The sequence below is a fragment of the Sciurus vulgaris genome (assembly GCF_902686455.1).
Source record: "Sciurus vulgaris genome assembly, chromosome: 6".
NCBI classification, from domain to species: domain Eukaryota; kingdom Metazoa; phylum Chordata; class Mammalia; order Rodentia; family Sciuridae; genus Sciurus; species Sciurus vulgaris.
In genome coordinates, this window is record NC_136466.1 from 91883678 (window position 1) to 91898937 (window position 15260).

At 35.6% G+C, this 15260-nt stretch overlaps 1 protein-coding gene and 1 long non-coding RNA gene across 2 annotated transcripts in view; both read left to right on the forward strand.

Moving 5' to 3' along the window:
- MCTP1 (multiple C2 and transmembrane domain containing 1) overlaps nt 1–15260 on the forward strand; it is a 564948-nt gene that overhangs the window by 511779 nt on the left and 37909 nt on the right.
- LOC306664900 lies at nt 177–8625 on the forward strand. The gene is made up of 3 exons (XR_013764848.1): nt 177–1875; nt 6253–6365; nt 8526–8625. It is a non-coding gene; the product is annotated as an uncharacterized lncRNA (long non-coding RNA).

Consider the following 15260-nt stretch of genomic DNA (forward strand, 5'->3'; position numbering starts at 1 on the left):
TCACTTTTCTTTTTTATGGTGCTGGGGACTGAACCCAGGACATTGCACATACTGAGTATTGCACTCTACCACTGACATATACCCACCCCTCCACTCCTCCAATTGACTTCGCTACATACAGAAAAATCGCTTATAAAAGCACTTTGCTTTATGTACATAAATGAATTAGTTGATACTGGAGATGAGAACACTTAAGGATCATGTAGACCAACTCTGTAGTTGTTTACAAAAAGAAAGAACAAAGAGTCACTGGTTATTCATATCATTCTAAAGTGTACAATAACATAGGTAAAATTAATGCATTTTGTTTTATTAAATGGAGAGGGGAAAAAGATGCATCCACATCTACCATGACAAGTGAGGGGTGCATTTTGATGATAGTGGGGAATGCTGAGAGTAGTTAATTGCTTCCCATACTGTTATGGGACTTTTGTGTCTCTCATTTACCCTCATTGTTTGAAAATATGTTTCAGCACAAGCAAGATGAATAATGTAGACAATATCTCTCATGGGAACTTAGTATAAAATGAAAGTGGCAAGTAATTGATATCTACTGAAGATCAAGTTATTGTAAAACTGGCCTCATGTCCTTGGTCCCAACATACTGCATTGTCCTTGGAGGATGCACACACACCTTTGATTCACTTGTCCTTGGTTTCCGGGTGGCAGGATGCCAGCCTGGCCAAGTGTTCAGTGTAAAGTGCTTTAGACTCTTCTGAAATGAAAGTCAGTATGTAAATGTGCAACATGACATTATTATTCTAGCTTTCTGGCTGCTTTCAGCAAGCACTGACTGCCACATGAGGTCTCAAGTGTTCTGGCATACTATGCAAGTGCTCAAAGAAAGTTAAAGTAATGAAATTGGATCTACATTTCCATAGATATTCAAGCTGGCATGGAGGAATGGAGTCATGGAATCAGGGTTGGATGGTCTCCACCAAACAGCCTAGGCAAGTGCCTGTGATGCCAGGCTACTAAGCAGAATTTTCAATCGTGAAAGGCCACCACTATTTCTTCTGGGTCTAAAATTACAAATATGCACATTTCTCTTAGGCTCACACCATTCTCTGGGTGCTTTGTGCTCAATCCCCACCTATTCCCTGGGGTGCACCAGTTTTGCTTAAATTCTGCACAAGTTTTAAGATGAACTATGTAAAACATAAAGGGGGGGGGATTTAGTTAGAACCTTCACTAATAGTATATGCTACTCAGTAAGAGTATTGTTTTTCAGTGGGTGATTAAGCTCAGTATATATCTGATCTAGGAAGTGTCAACTTTAAGGATTTCAGTTGTCTGTCATTTTTTTTGCAGTTTTCATTGCTCACAGGTCTCATTTGTACCCAGAATTTTCTGCTGTTTGAATATCTGGAGCCACAACCAAACTTGGGTCTATGGGGTGACAGGGGCAAGAAACTGGATTTGCTAAGTAGAGATTTGGTGGGTCCTGGGTCACTGCAAAATCCAGGTTTGGTAATTTTGAGATCTGTCCTCTCTCTCACACCCTCTCCCCCAACTCCCACAATGTTTCTGTAAATCAGGATAAGAACAAAAGAATTCAAGTGTTCTGTTGCAACCATTTTCATAGCAGCACAGGTCTATGATGCTGGATACCCTTCTTCCTCATGTTAGTATCTTGAAATTTTCATAAGCTCCAATTATCCATCTATGTACATAAAGTTAAAATGTAAGAGAGGAACAATGCAAAGAATTCTAGCACTAAAGAGTATCTTTTATTCATAAAGAATTTCTTTTTTATTGCATTTTAGGACAGTGAAAAAAGGGATTTATAAATAAAATCTATGCCATCCAGGAGGTATGTGTGAGTGTCCAGAAACATCCTAGATGAAGTGGCTTCCTTTGGCGAAAGGATAAGAAGTGAGTGATGCTGACATGCAAGCCCTGGCCTTCTGTGTTACAGGGTGTCCATTTATTTCTTGAAGGGTGAGATGCCACATTCTTTTTGGCAGGACACACTCCTTCTGGGCGATCTATTGCTCAGTTTCATCATTATTTACTGTTTCTGCCAGTCTTTGGTTTTATGAAAGTTCTGTCAATTTCCTCCCTGAAATTTAGAACATATTGGTTGGAAAGAAGTCATACTTGTAGCTTTGAAGAAATAACACCGTCCTAAATTTTAGCACATTTTTCACAGTGAAAGACTTTGTTCTTAAATGGAATATGCAATCCTGATAGAAAAAAATAAATAAATAAACCAAGCTAAATGAGGATTTCAGGTAGTGAAGACACCTGCATTTATTTTGGTCTAGGTATATTTTCAAGTTACTCTAAATTTTTAAAATATATTTTACGGATAGCACCTTCAGAAATATTCCTACACTCCATTCCTCCCTTTTGCCCCCCACCCTGGGGAAATGAACCTAGAGGTGCTTTACCACTGAGCTACATCCCCAGTCCTTTGTATCTTTTATTTTGAGACAGGGCCTCACTAAGTTGCTGAGGCTGTTCTTGAAATTGTGCCTTAGCCACCAGTGTCCACTGGGATTACAGGCATGTGCCACCATGCCTAGCCCCAAACTCATATGTTTAGTATAAATAGCTGGGATCATAATTATCAATGAAATAAACTTTTGTCATTTAGAATTATCCTCAATTTTTTACACTTAAAAAATGGAATCCTAATTTTTTAGACATACAGAGACATACATACATACATACATCTCATCATTGAGAACTAACATAAAATTAAGAAACTTACTTTCTTAATCTTATTGTTTTATTTACTAATATACTTTTAAAAAAATAGCTGGGTAGGTATGGTAGTACATGCCTATAATCCCAGCAACTGGGAGGATGAGGCAGGAGGTTTCCAAGTACAAGGTAAGCCTGGGCAGCTTAGTGAGACTCTGTTTCAAAGTAAACAATTAAAGAGGGCTGGGGATGTAGCTAGTAAAGTGCCTCTGGGTTCAATCTCCAGTGCTCCTTCCCGAAAAAAAGTTTACTTAGAGAAAACAATAAGGTGGATTTACCGTAACTGGTTATGAGTGAAGATATGTTAAAGCCTCATATTACTAAACTGTATGACACTGGCATGTGTTTATGATCTAGTCAAGAAGGGGTGCTATGTATCTGGCTGGATAAGCCTAGTTTTCCTTGTTTCATATATCAATCTTTATTATTCATAACCAAAAGTGTTCTACAAATTTAGATCTTGGATATACACAGAATTTGAAAGAAGTAAATTATTTAAAACCAAGGTGTGAGTCCTTCATCTGGTTCCTTTCATGTTGCAAGGGATAATGCATTTGATTCTGTATAATTTTTAAAATACATTTCCACACAGGCATAGTGCTGAGTTTCTACTTTGTTATATGGTATCAGAACAGCCTCCCTCTCACTTGCAAGTGTGCCCCTAAACAACATTCAGTCTAGGACTTTTAAAGACTCACTCCTATACCCTTTTCTCTCTCCTCCTTTCTCTCTGTATTATTTCTAAGAATGTTCCCTATCCTCTGTACCCTATCCACTGAAGCACAGTGTGAAGTCCTAAATTTGGGGCATTTTTTTTACTTTCTCTGGAGTACATCATGTACTGGTATGTGGTGGAAACCTCTCATTTATACCAGAAGACCACGGGTCACTTCTGAGATCAGACTAGTGAACAACTGAAGGGAAGAAAGCTTCTTTTGTAACTGAATGGTGGGAGTGTCAGAAACAGATGCTTAGCTAGAAAACATGATGGCTAGCTGAGGGATATGATCAGAGTTTAGAGGTGGACCAGCCTTGGTGGAAACCTGGGCTTTGTAGAACTTTCCAATGCTGATTATAGGAATATGGCATAGGATCAATTAAGTCTTATACGAGTCATCTCTTCTGCACAATATTTTAGATACCAAAAAAGCAAAGTCCTCTGGGGTCACATAAGATTAAAACATCATCCAGAAAGCAGATTCAGAAGTGATCTTTAAGCACAAAATGAAGCCTCTATAAATACCATGTCCTTGTTACTAAATAATCATTCCAGAACTTTCTTGAATTGCAACTCTTTTTTTGGGAAGAGCATATTCTAGATTTAGATTCCATAACGCAAAATGTAGAAACCAGAAAAGGGCAAGCTTTTTTCCCTAACACTAGCTACAGTGGTGAGGATTCTTTGCCATTTATCTTTCCAATAGGAGTAAGAAAAACAACAGGGAGTCCTTCAGTGGGCTGCCCAGAAGAAAGGTTTTCTGAGTGAAGTGCCAGTGCCCTCACACATGGAGTAGTGTGATGGATGGCTCTGAACTAAGCCATAGGAAAGAAAGCCTTCTGTTCTCTCCACAAGCAGGCAGAAGCAAGGGAAGCACAGGTGTCCATCAAGGAAGGAAAGCATGAACCTTACCTACTGACACAGCCACAGGATGCTCACTCTGACCGTAAGAAGAAAAAAAAAAAAAAAACAAGATGGAAAAGCCAAGAATTCAAGGGTTATTGAAAACAAGACAGCAGACTTATCCAACTTTGATCTTTTATTAGGACAATTTAGGCAACGATTAACCTAGGGAGACACAAAAAGCAAGCTACATGACATAAAGCTAAGGAACAACTCGTGTTAAGCTGAGGTACAGTACAGGAAGAAAATTTCATAGCAATTGCCCTCATTGGATCAAATTGCCCAACCCCACTCCAAATGACTATAACATGCTTAATAGAAAATTAGAAGAATGATGTATTTATCTACATCATGTACAATTTCATATTTTCTAAATTGTCTTGAACCCTTCTCACTGGAAGAAAATGACATAGTTTAGACTCCTGAAGTTGATTAGCTCTAATCACCTCGATTCACATAAACATGCTGCCATTACAACCAGGTCTTCCTTGACACAACAGAAGCTATCCTGATGTTATAAAGGAGATAACCTAGGGTTACAGAGGTTCACTCACCTAAAATCACATAACAGAATCTAGGTTTTGAACACAGATCTCCTAACTTCTTGGCTCTTTTCATCAACCATTGTGCTACATTCAGTAGACACAATATGCTAGTTCCTCTTTGCCACAGAACATTAAAGAGATTTCAAAAGAATGTAATGGTGTATCTGTATATAGTAACGTATTTGTGTAACTAACCCAGAGGCTCCATACATTTCTATTTATTCTAAAATTTTGTTATCTGAGATTCACCACAGAACTTCTGCATAGAAACCTTAAATGACAATAATCTTTCCATCTTTCATTTCCCTGCTTCTCTATATTCTTTTAAAAAATGTTACTACATCATCTTTTTTGCCTTCATTTTCCTTTTTGTTCCACTAAATTACTTCCCATCTCCTGTAATATCCCCTACTTTTGTTCATTGATCCTGTTTCTGCTTTTATCATGTCTTACTGTTAATACTGAGTCTTGCAGCCCTCTCAAACCAAGTCCTCTACGTTATCAATCACCAGCAGTATAGCAGTACTACAGACCCATCAGCCCTGTGCTACTTACTATAAGGCACACTTTTCCAGTTTTACCTCCCTTTTCACAGTTTATCCTACAAATCCATCATGTACCATTCTCTTCCAAAGTGCTAGAGGGAGAATAACAGGCAATGCTGACTTATTTCTTAATTACCTATCTATTTCTGGGAAGAAGGGCAATGATAGCAGATAAAGCTTTACAAGGCTAATTGCTCTGTCCCCCTTTATTTCCAGTTCCATCTGAAACACAGCTGAGTAAGAATTCTAAAATTTAGAGGGTTACATCAAAGTATAGGATCTCTGTCTATAGACAACTCCTGGAAACATTTTATTCCCAATGTGGGAAATATGAAGGCTGGTAGAAGGAAGAATGGTGGCCCAAGGGCATTCCACTCTAAAAAAAAAATTTAAAGAAAACAAGGCTGGGTGCTAGTTTTAGCAGTAGAAAAACACATATTTTTAACAAGTGGGGAGTCACCCAAAGAGTGCAATGGCTCTTTTCACTAAACCATTGTGCTGAAGAGTCAGGCAACATAGAAAGTTAGTTCCTCTCTGAAAGGTGACTAGTACAGAGATTTCAAAGAATGCAAAATGATTAGACTCTGAAGTTGTTAAGGACAATCCGGTGGAGGTGGTAGCAAGACTCTTTACCTGGTCTTTATATATATTCATGGAATTGAGTAGATTATGACTAACCTGTGTCCTCTGATAAGTCTACTACAGTTGGCTTCTACTCCAGAACAAAATGCAGACTGACTAGTTCCAAATTAGTCAGAATCATGTTTATTTTAATCTTTGTTTGAAAAGGTGTGAAGTGTCCAGATTGCTGATGTATTCATTTTTCATTCAGTACTTTCAAACTGGACTGTTCCATTCTTAAGCTGGCTGGCCATTGTAGCCCTCTGTGTGTTTCACAGTCATCCTGTACTTTCATTCCACTAAGATACATTGTCCTTGTCTGGGGTAAGTAAAAAGTCTTTATTTATTTATTTATTTATTTAAAGTGTCTTACCCGCTAAGAATAAACTATTTTTAAGGGATGAGTATACTGTCAGTAGTTCACCATATTTATGGTCATGTGGCTATTCCATGATGAAATGAGACAAGTCAGTTAAAAATCACAACAGTATAAAGATTCAGATCTTACCTGCAAAATGCATTTTCTTATCTGGCACCATAGGCTCTATCATTACTATAAACATGTAGTTGTGCAGATTCTTCATATATAAAAGTATAGCTTTGTCTAGATATTGTTCCGATTTATTTTCACCACTTATACACAAATAGGCATTTCAATCATATGCTGCATTTAGGACAATATGCTTTTTTGCTGTAGTACTTTATCTTGTGGATATGTATGGGAAACATGGTATTGTATATGGCTGCCTGTTTAAGAGGTCACCTTTAGGATTCAGGAAAAGGGTTGTTGGCATTTACAGGCTTCTCAGGAACAAAATACTTGCTTTAAGTGTATTGAACAAAAATGTTTCTACGAAAAGCTACTTGAAAGTGATTTTGTTAAATCTAAAATTTTAATGCAATTTTGCTGCTGCTAACAATTCCTAAGTACCTAGCTCTATTTAAGAGGTAATTGATTTCAGCATTTTTATAATTTGTTTTTTTTCCCCTTTTTCTTGACAAATTCTTGGTTTGGAAAAATCCCCTTTTAGTCTTTAAGACCTAACATATAAAAGTACAACAATAATCATATATATAAAGAAGATGGGGCAGAGTAAGTCTATACTTGTCTTTGTCTGCATACATACACATCTAAGATTGCTGAAGTAAAATGCAAGAATACAAATGGCTCTTAACTTCAGAAAACATGCTTACACTGAAAAAGAAAGAGATCAAAGGGAGTTTTAAATTCTCTATTTTCAAGACCTTAAAAGAAATATTCTGGAATAAAGTGAGTGAAGTCTGATGTTGCAAGGCCTCTACTCTTAAGATTCCTATTTCCATATTCTTTTTTGGCCCATCTTGAGTAGGACCTCTAACCCCTTATCATCGCTTTTAAAACACTGGGGGAGGGTGATGATTACTTTTTCCTATCTTAATTCTACAATTTACAGAAATTCAATTAAAGATACTATACAAGGGATGAGGCATTTCCACCATATTCTTATTTCCAATTGGTATATTCAGTCCCTCATCTGTTGTTCCTTTCTGATATTTAAAGCAGATGTTCTATTATTGAAGGAATTAGGGTAGAGTATCAAGTGTGGCTAGCTTATTAACAACCTAGTTTAAGGTCAAACTTGCCAAGCAATCTCTGCTACCATTGGTGACAAACACCCTCACTCACCCCAACCTACTTCCTCAGGTTACTCAGAAACTGGAGGTCATGGCAAACATCTGGTTATGTAACCTGTGGGGCATCACTGGCTGGCTGTCTTAAAAGTAATTTTAGACAACGTGTTTGCGTCTCTTTTTTCATATCAAATGAAATAAAACAAGACTATTCTTTAGTGGTAGATGATTGCTGAAATATTAGCCAGAAATGTAAGATATAGTTCTTACATGGGGAGACAGAGACCAAAGTCAAGATTCCATTTCATTCTGAATTAACTCCATGAAAAAGAGTTGTGATGGTCCTAGTTTATGTTTCAGTTTTTTACTAGTGTTGTGAGTTCATGTATGACAATCCCCCCTCTTGAGGGAGGCTTGAAAAAAATCAAGTTCATGTGTCTTCTATGCATTGCTAGAAGCTTGCTTAACTGCAAAACCTCCCCACAAAAAGATGTATGTATCTTTTGAAAAGGGGAAAACCAATCAAGTAGGTTTTCCCTGCCTTAATAATCTCAACCGCAAAATGCAGGAAGACAATTTTCATCATAGCGTTATCGGTCTTATAGGTATGCCCATTTGTTTCCAAAACAGAAAGCTTTTCTCACTGAAAATAAAATGTGCGAAGAGGAAAAAGTAGCAGCCAAGTTGGGAAAGGGGGAGAACCACGAAAGTGGGAAGAAGGAGAAACCAAGCTTGTTGGTTTACTCAGTCAAGGTTGAAGGGTAGCATACAATTTAGACCTTCAAATCACTGTAACACTTTTGCCAGAGATGTGCTCTGTATAATTTCAAACTTTGGCAAATTTCTATAATGTCTGACCTATCACTTTTATAGGCATCAATAAATTTACAAAAAAACTTCGGAGTCCATATGCAATTGATAACAATGAACTACTTGACTTCCTTTCCAGAGTTCCTTCAGATGTACAAGTGGTATGTGTAATTATTACTTTGATGCATTTGTGGCACTGGATTTTAACTTTTATATCCTTTCAATGTAAAAGATTTAAGTGAAGTTAATAAAGATTGTGGAAGATTTTACCAATCAGGACTTTACTCAATTTGAAGGGTTATCCAAGAAAAATTTAGCAAAAAATGGTGACTGAGAATGAAAGTATGCTGAGTAAAGAACCTACCAGACATGTCAGGGAGAATCCTCCTTCAACTAGTTCAGCGGGAGTTTGTCATCATGACCTGAGGATAGCAAATAGGAATATTAGTTGATGAGAGCAGAATGTGTCAGTGGACATGTAAGACAAAAGACATTTATTTCTAGAGTATGCACAATTAAATTAGTTTTAAAGATGCATATTTTAGATTTCACTGAGGGGGAGGAAGCTAATTTTTAAAGAATGGGGCACATTTAAAAACTTATTTGAAATTCTTTAAGGTTAAAGTCCATTAAACCATCAACTATTTTCAGAATAAGGTGTTTTTATCAAAATCTTGAAGGTTAGTTATAGCTGATAACTTTTTCCTGTGTCAGTTCAGCTTTCATTTGATCTGCATGAGAATGGGCTGGATGGAGATTAAAACAGTAGGTAACAGTAAATTGCAAAGAACCATTATCCAAACCCTTTCAAACAGATTGAGATGGGTTTTGCTTTTAATGTGTTATGGTCAGCAAAGACCTAGCCCATGACCAAAGTTCACATCAGGGTTTCATGAAGATTTTTGGCAGGATTTCCTTTCTGACTCCTGCTTCTGTAATTCCTATTGTTTTGTGCATCCCAGCTGCAGATCCCATACAGCCTCTAGAGTGAGCACTCTTCCCCCCAAGCAGTCTCTCATTCCTTTGCTTTTCCTTCCTTTGCCAGAAAGTGGCCACCTGACCAGTTTTTTCTCTGAACTCTGTTTAAACAGGTGCAATACCAAGGAACTGAAATCCAGACCCTTCTCATAGCCCATATAAAAGGAAGAAAACAATCTTGGCTAGCCAGCTCTCAGCACTGAGGAGACCAGCATCTGTTTGGGAAGATAAAAGAAAAAAGCCTTCAGCCTCAGCAGCATTTCCTTTCGGTCTGCTTTGTTATTTATTTTGCCTTTTTATCATGATAGAATTGTAATATTGTACAAAGGGTATATGTCTTTGAAAATATACTTCTATTGTACAGACTCAACTTGAATAGGGTTTAGCTACTGCTGTGTGAAAGTCTTGTTAGCTATGGATAATAATGTAACACACTGAAAGAACAAATGTGAGGGTGATAACACTGGAAGACACACACTTCTCTAGTTACAAGTAGAAGACCAGAATATTAGATTAAATGCTTAACTCTGCTCTGATTAAAATCAAATCAACATTTAAATTTATGTAGATTTAAAGTTTTCTTAAATGTGACTATTTTTTTATCTGAAAGGTAATCATTACATTTTTCTATGTTTTATACATTTCAAGAAAGGGAAAATCCCAAAGTCTGAATTGGAAAGTGTGTATTTCAATCTAATGTAGATCCTGTCTTTAGATCCTGGCATTCACTCCTGTGCAAATTACTTAGGTATGAATAGGTTTGATTTTAAACTAATGAGTGCAGGTATATTCACCCCTCAAGAGAATCTGAGATTCTGTGAAGAAAAGTTATAAACCTTCTATCATTCCATCTAAGACCTGAAAATCTCTCCAGGACTATGTAACATAAATACTGCCAGGTTTATAAATGATTGCCTATATGAATTTTTTATCTACCGAAGTTAGTAAATTAGCAACCCAATTCAATTGTCAAAAATACTAGCAAAATAAATCCAGATTGCTTTTGGTATCAAATTATATTTGTGCATCTAAAAATATTTAATACTCAAATGTTCTCACAGAAAAAAAAAATTACTTGCTTTCTCATTAAGGTCCTGAAATGCTTTAATGCATACTATGAATTTGTTAGTGTGAATTTTAATGTAGAGGAGAATGCAGTGTGCTAAGTGATAGGCCAGTGTTTCATTACATTCATTTATGAAAAAAATAATTCTTGATAATATGAATGCATGAAAACCTGTTTTTGTAAAATAACTGCTTGGGGGTTGCCTTTAAAAATGTTTCACTACTTACCATAGAATCTGTATTTAAAATTTGCATTCCCAAAACTCTTACAGTGGCTTTTATACACTGTCTCCCTGGTATATCAAGGGAATGTACCTCTGGAGAAAGTAAGAAATGTGGGCAGTGAGAATCATATTGTCCCTGACTTGGTAGGGATTTAGCTCAGTTGAACTGCTGCAGACAATGTTTTGCACTACTTTCTTAATAATAGACTGGGATAGGTGAAGGTGGGGATATGCTGGAAAGATGTAGAAAAGCAGAAAATATATATTTCATGCTAAAGGAAGATTCTTTAAATAAATTTAATCTCATCAAAGCTGATTTTTAAAAGTATTTTTATTTTAGAGATAGGTTGTTAAATACTATTTCTATAATAGAAACTATTTTGATCTGTTTTATACTATGCTTGAAAGAATGTCAATTAAATTATCTTTCTACAGAAAGGCTTTTGACCTTAATATGCTTTATTTAGTGCATCATGTTTAAAATGACATGCTTACCTCTGCATACCATCACTGTTTGTTGCTAAAACATTACTTCATGAAGTTGATGTTACTATAGAAAGTCTGATGAGATAATTTGAAAATACTTTTGATTATACCTTGTGTGAGATTTATGTTCTGTGCTGACAATGTCTACTCAGATGTGTATAAAGCCTGATATTCTACAACCTCAGATATATTTAGTGAACAGTACCATTAACATATGACTAGTTTTGTTTCATTGTTATCAAGTTTCAGATGTTTAGTTCAATGATATGTGACAACATACTCACTGCATTAAATACAAAAGAAATAACCTTTCCTATGTGCAATGCTTCGTTTTTTTTTTTGGTTGACAGAGGAGTGATGGGGAATTGTACGCACATTCTTACAAATTGATTGCTACACATGGCTTTCTCCTGAATCTTCCTAGTGTAAATCCCAATACTTTCGGAGGGATAGGCATTCAGTGAAGCTGAGAGTAGTAGCTAGCTTGAGGCTAAGCATAAAAATGATATTCGGGTAAATCATCATTGCCTTTCGAAACTACTACACTCACAGGATGAAACAAACTGTCTTGAATTTCAACTATTTCCCTTTCTCACATAGATGCACTTTTCTCTTAGGGACTATATTAGCCTTGGTTTTGATTTTTGATGCAAATATTTCAAGATAACTTAAGAGACTGGATGTCACTTTAACACCCATTAGTAAATATTATGAACTACTAAATATTTTCCTCAGTATTTTTTAGTGAGTAAATTTACTGGAAGTCATTATATTTACAGTCCAAATTATCACCATTTTGATAATTCACACAAAATGCATATGTCCATATTTAAAAAAATTTTCCCCCTCCATCTACAAAAACAACATAGTATTTAACAATTGTTCACATTGTTCCAGACTCAAAAACTGATAGATTCTACAGGAATTCCAAGTTATTTTTGAGTTATTTTATGCACTATGATAATGTGAATTGGAAAATTCTTTAAATTACTTTGCTTTGTGATGTATTTATTGAGTACCTACTATATGACCCTGTCATAGGCAATGGTCAAACTAATGATAAAACCAAACCTGAAGTTGAATTAGTGAAAGGTAAATTTAACTGTTTCTGAACGTAACTTCCTTTTGTAGAATTTTTATTTTGCATTTAAATGTGAATAAAAACTTTGCAGTAAGCTCTTTATCCAGAGACCAGAACAGCCTTTTTCTTAATCACTTTGATCTCAATACCCAAGAATTTCCAATACTAAAAGCAGCCTACTTTTGTATTAACAAATTTTATTCAAAGGCCTTAATTTCAGTTTATAAACTTGTTAACTGACCCTAAATCTTTATGGTGCGTTTGAGTTTTGTACTTACCATTAAAAACAAAAAATCATAAGGCAGTTGAAGCTCCAGAAATACAAATAAAGGAACTACTATTTTACTACTTAAAGAAGCCTCAGGTATTATAAAATGAATATATGTTTTAAGTCCAGAGCTTTAAATGTCTAATATGAGTGTGTGTGTACAGATGCCTTCACTGGTTTGATAGAATAATCTAGAAATCAGCCTTTTGATTAAATATGAATCAAAACCACACAAAAATAATGAATACTTACAACAGTGTCATTTTTTTGAATTGTAATTCTTCCTGGGATGACTGAAATAACTCACTAGAAAAACAAGTTTTTTTTTTTTTTGTTTCTACCTTTATATAGTGACAATCATATGAGAAGACTTATTCCAGTTGAATCTCCAAAGTTTATGAAATACCAAGAATAATTTCTCATTATGTAAGACTACACAAGTAAAAAATTAAATGTTCACAAATATTTACATAATGTAGAAATTAATGCAATGAAAGGTTTACTGGAATTTAATGATTCTATCTGTGCTTTTCCTAGGGGATATGGATTAAGAACCAAAAGGAAAACACACACACACACATACACACACACACACAAATACAAATGTAACAACCAAATGTAATTAATCTTGAGCTTCAATTTATTGAGTTATCCCTTCTTTCACATTCTTTATTTTTGGGTGAGAGGAGACTTTTTAAAAACCATTCAGAGAACAAAATCATGACAGAGCTATGATCAACTCATCTAACATGACCATAAATATAAATGGAATTAGTCCACCCATTAAGATAAATGTTTTTCACACTGCATCACAAAGCAAAAGCCAATGTAAGTGGCTTAAATGAGACATCTATAACGAGAACCATCAAAGTTGAACATGAAAAAGATGGACACAGGTGTACCAGGAAAGCACAAAAGAAAGCAAGCATTGCCAGTTTAACTTCAAGGAAGAAATCCGAGGCAAAAAAAGACAAAGATCATTCCCATTGTAAATTAAACAAACTCCCCCCAAACCTAAAAGATATCATATGGAATGTGCAAGCAGTAGTCTTGTAAAGAGAAGGTTTTTAGAAATTCATGCAAGTGTCCTGTATTTCGCCAAATGTCACTGAAAAATTATGATTCCATTTTTTTAAAAAACAATGGCACTGCTCTTCTGCTCTAGTCAATTATTAGGATTACCTTATTAGGCAGAAAGCTTCACTTGTTTTTAGGAAAACAAATAGTTTAGGTAAGTAATTGTGTCAAAATTTTTCAATATGAAGCAAATTAAAATTGCAAGGAAAGTCTTTCCTACTATAAATCCCTCAATTGTTTCTTCAATAGAGAAAGGAGCAACCAACCTGAGTCAGTGAATGATCCTGAAAACCACCTTGTTTTCTCAGGCAGACCACATCTGAACAGATTCTGAGACCTGTCTAAAGGGAGATGTCACTGCTATGACTGAGGAAAGATGATAATATTGGCTCAATTTTACTTTCTGTTCCAAGACAAGTTTCAAAACAGCTGGAGTCAAATTGAGAGATTTGATTTTATGAAGGTTCAAATGGTGACAGGTTTGGAGGAATTGAAAAATTCATGCTAAAAGGAGCACACTGGCTTCAACCATTCTTAGTTAAGCTTTTTTTAAAGTGACATGTTGCCAAAGTTGATCTTAAACTCCTAGGCTCAAACAATCCTCTACTGTAACCTCCTGATAGCTGGAACTATAGGCTTGCATCACTATACCCAGCTCCTATTAGTTGTGTGGTGGTTTTTGGTTTTTTGACTTTTTGGGGATTGAACCCAAGGATGTTATACCACTGAACTACATCCCTAGTCCTTTTAATTTTTCATTTTTTTGAGACAGTGTCTTATCATTTAAGTTGCCTTGTATTTGTGGTCTCCCTGGCAACTGGAATTACTGACATGTACCACCAAGTCAATTTCTTTACTGTCTTTTGCATTATGGGAGACACCCAGGAAAACAGTCAAGTGCTATTACAGAAATAGCTGAACCACAAAAGAGAGGCTAAGAGAAGGAAATGCCAACATTTGTTCTACATTCAAAGATCACCTTTTAAAGCCGTTGGAGAAGTAGGCAGTATAATATGATTACATACCCCATAAAATATTGTTACTTTTACAGTAGTGATTAGAACACTTAAACAAGTACCAAGTAACAAGTCTTAGAAAATTTTTGCAAAGGTACGAATGTCTGCTTTCTATTACACAGGGAGGGGTATACCTTTTGTTTTACCATTTTGTTAACAAAGTGTAATTGGAGAGGCAGTTAACATGTTTCTACTCACATTTACACAACTGTATACCTACTCCTTACCTGTCTCCTGCACTCTTACAAATTTCAGTTTCTTTTAACAAAAGACCTCATGAACTTATTAGTAGGGTCTCTGAAGCACAGGGGAAACCCACCTAGAAATAGTCAACTACTATGCATTTTTAAGAAGTAGTTTTTAAAAAGACCAATGAGGTGTTCCTTTTTTTTTTAAATTCCTTGAAACATGTAAAAATTTCCCCCTAGCATGTACATGAAAAAAAATGCATTTCCAGAAATATAGAAAAAACATGAAGCCACTTTCATGGCCATCACACATTGTACAGAACATTCTAGAGAACAATGGCAAGACACACAGAATTTCTCAACAAGAAGGCAATTTTTACCCTGAATTTACATTGCAAATAATAAGTCATAAAGT